A 4,310-nucleotide genomic window follows, 5' to 3' on the forward strand; every position below is an offset into this window, starting at 1 on the left:
GTAGGTTAAGCAACCATGTAATTGAGATGTGGTCAAAATTGGAACCCAAGATTCTCCAACTCCATATCTTTCCATCATCCATGTTTTGGCCAGCAGTTCATTACAATAAATCAAGCAAAGAGAACCTCTGAATTCAAATAAGGCGAAGTTTGGATATTGATCATTTGGCGCCATAGGAAAGGATTGGAACCTCTCCGTGTCAAAATTGAAAGCCCATATCGAAATATTTCCATCAACATCCATACCAATCCAATGAAGTGCCCCATTTAAATAAGTAGAATAATCAAACAATTTTATTAAATGCTTGGGATAATCTACCTCAATATTTATCCATGTCGATGTTCCAACTGTGTGCATTTCAACGACCATATGATGATCATGTTTAGAGATATGTATTCTCATTACCTTGTATTGGTTAGTTTTTGGGTGGAAACCAAAACCCCAAGATATTTGCTTGCAGGGTTTCAGGATTGCAGCTATTTTTGGAGGTCTTATGAACTCACCTGTTATTGGGTTGCAAACAAGTGAAATGTCTCTATCCATTAAACAACTCAAGTAAAAAAGACCATTACAAGAAAGCACATCAACATAAACTTTTCTACCCTGGATTGATTTAGGATCAGGGAGAGGAATCTCAAATTTAGGATCAAGTTTTATGCTACTATTACTATTTGGTTCTAGGACCTCAAACACACTGCAGCATAATGGATTGTTTTTTCTTTCATGCCATTTAATTCGGTCATATTCAACCAGGTGAAAGATTCTTGAATGTAAGTGTCGGATCATGGTAGTAGGAGGTGTATAAGTAAAGAGTAACTTGGCGAAGTTTGGATCAGAAATTAATGTATTCCAATGCTTGCAAACACATCTACAAATCAGAACAGACTCTATGGGAAGTCTAACAAAAATGTCGGTAATTATATCGATTGGAAGACTGGTAAAACAAGACTTACGCACTTGGGATTTCCTGACAATTAAATACAAAATAATTTAAAAGAAGAGAAATAAAAAATTTACAGTGTTATTTATACTCCATGAAAAAATAAAATATAATTTACCTCAATTGGCATGTAAAGAAGTATTGAAAGAGGAATTTGATTATTTTACCCATCTCTCTCACGTGACAATGATTATTGGGAGAAGTCTGGCACCTGATTAGTGAAAGCGTGAAGTTGATGCTCTTAAAAAGGAAGTTTACTTATTTTTATAAAAGAGTCTAGTGAGAGCAAACTATAATATAAGCTGTACTAAAGTCTTTAGTACCTAAAAAAAACGCCCAAGTCAAAAATAAGATTTGGACTGTTATTATCTTATTTTATCTGGTTAAGATAAAAAAAATATTTAAATTTAAATATCGATTAAAAATTATAGGACATGTTTGGACTGTCAAAAGAAAACCAACCCCAACAACTAAATCGGTAACGTAAGCCAATTAAGTAATTTTTTTACTTTTTATTTTAAAATTTAAAAAATTAAAATAATAAAAAATTATTTTTTTTATTTTATTTTGTAACAAATTTATTTTTAAATATAAAATATATTAAAAATAAATTACATTAAAAAATGACTCAGTCAATTTTTTTATCAGTAAATAAACTCACAAGGTTCTCTAACTCGGAGGACGTGAGTACAAATTCGAATACAAACAAGACATATAAAACAAAAAAAACATGAAAATAGAATCAAATAAATAACATTCACCATTTTAAATTCACGAAGTCATCAAATTAATTTATTTGTGTATTTTATACTTTATTACAAATGCTACAATAGTTTGATAAGTAATATTTATAGAATTCATATTTGGTCGAAAAAAATCTAATCGTAAACCCATAAATATAAAATATAATCCTTTAACTAAATTAAAAATATATTAAATTAAATTAAATTTCATAACAAATAAAAATATAAGCTAAACTAAACTAAAATTAAATATTATAACAAATAAAAATATAAAAGGCTCACCAAAATCAAATAGAAATTGGCGCTAAGATTACAACTTCATTAAGTAAATTTTTTTTTTTATTAAGAGGAGTTTAACAGTAAACTTAAATGGAACTGTTTCTTTATTTAAATAATTTTTTTGTTTTTTTTATTTCTTTTTTTCTTTTGTTTAACTTATTTAAGTAAAAAAAAGAATTTTTTTATTTAGCTTATTTAAGTAAAAAATAAAAATAAAATAAAAAAAGAAGAAAAATAGAAGATTGTTAGGCATGCTTTGATTTTGGAAAGAGCTACCACTTCAATTCAAACTTCAAATTACTTGGTTTTGATTTATTTGATTTTATTTTTCAATTTAATTTAAATCACATAAACCTTTTGATTTTCAATTTTTCTTAAAAAAATCATAAACTAACATAAGTTAATACAAGACTAAATAAAAGTAAAAAAAAAAATCAAGTTTACTCATTATATATATATACATGAAATTATTAAAACAATGTAATGAAAATAACTTAAATCTATTATAAAGTAAAAGCTTGTTTAGGAGTGTTAATGAGTTATAACTCAAATGGTATAATCTTTTGATACTTATCCAAGAGATTGTGGATTCGAGTCTCCCTATTTTTAGTTAAAAAAAAACTTGTTTAGGAGTAATAATTTTTAGTTTTACTAATTTTAACAAAATTAAATTAAATTATTCTAAATATTATTGGTAAATTACCATATAATTATACGATTTAGTTAAAAAAATAAATAAAATTCATTTAATTAATAATAAAAAGACAGAGGAGAAGCACAGTGGAATTATAAAAATGAAAATGTGATATAATTATATGCTGACCACCGTTATTATGAATAACTAAAAAAAACATAAGACTGCACATATCATTTTAATTTCTAGGGAGAGGTATTGAATATGAATGAAGGAGGAGAGAGTGACGAGCAAAAGCAACACGTGTGTCAATTAGTTTAATTAGAAAAAGAAGAGAAAACAAAAAAGCAGGAAATACTGATCGTAAAAGAGAGAATATCTAAAACCCTACTAAGGCTTTTTTTTTTAATTGAAATAAATACATAAAAAAAATTTATTTCCTTAAATATGCATGTATAAAATTTTTTTTGAAAATGTTTAGTACTAAATTATGAAAAACATCCAAAAATTAAAAAAGTGAATTTTATAGTATCTTTGTTATGGTTTTTAAATAGTCTAACTTTCTTTTTAAAGTAAAAAATAAAATATTTAAAATAAAAAATAAATCATGTAATATTTATTAAATATTATTTATTTATTTTTTAGTAATTTAGGTACAAAATAATAAATATCATAGTATTCACCAATTAAAAATAGCCTCCATCTCAATGTCAGCGTCCACGAAATGGTGGTACCCATGAGAGTGGAAGCGTTGACCACCAACCCACTCCAGCAGACGCAAAATAGGCCATCTTATAGATGACATTCACAAAAGAAAATACTCTTGTAAAGATGCGTAAAACATCTTATTATAAAAACGTTTAAGTATTGCATTATGATTGGACATATTGAACCAGTTATTTTTTAATTTCTTAACAAATTAAAATAAAATCGATTTTTTTTATAACAATAATAATAAATTCAATTTTTTAGAGATCTAATTATATTTTTAAAATTTTAGAAATTTAAATATCCGTAAAACAAAAAATTAGGGATATATCTGTCTTTTTATCAAAAAATTTAAAGATATTCAGTTTTGATTGTGTAATTCAATTGAATCAAACCGGATTTAATAATTATAATGTAGACAATTGGGTTTATTATTGTTGCTATAATAAACCAATTTTGTTCTGGTTTATTAAAAAATAAATTATTAACTGGTTTAATAAAAATGTCCAATAATAATATGACACATGTAAAAGTTAAAAAAAAAAAAGAGATTTTTAGTATCTTCGTTAAAGTGGTGTCCTCCACGAAATGGACATGTCAATGGCGGCACACACGAATTGGACCATTCCAATTCTGGCACACACAAAATGGGCTTCCTCATTTTAATTTAATTAAAATCAATATTTTAAATAGAAAAAATAGTTTGTTAAAAAATGTCCCCATTTTAGATGTACTCATCAAACAAAATTAATTCTTAAGGAGACAAAAACTCTATGACAATTCAAATCTTTTTTGAACCTTTAGGGTTTAAAGGGTGCTCTGTTAGGATTTCTCTCTGTAGGGTTAATTCTTTCGATTTTAAGTCGAATTCTAGTACAAACTAAATTGTGCTCTGATAGTAACCATGGCTGGACGTAATGTTGGTCAAGGAGTGGTGTTAGATGACACTGGAGGGTTGGAGGACGAGGATATTATTGTGTTTAGGAAGAAAAAAATATAGGAAAGC

This window comes from Arachis hypogaea, chromosome 6, assembly GCF_003086295.3.
Source record: "Arachis hypogaea cultivar Tifrunner chromosome 6, arahy.Tifrunner.gnm2.J5K5, whole genome shotgun sequence".
NCBI classification, from domain to species: domain Eukaryota; kingdom Viridiplantae; phylum Streptophyta; class Magnoliopsida; order Fabales; family Fabaceae; genus Arachis; species Arachis hypogaea.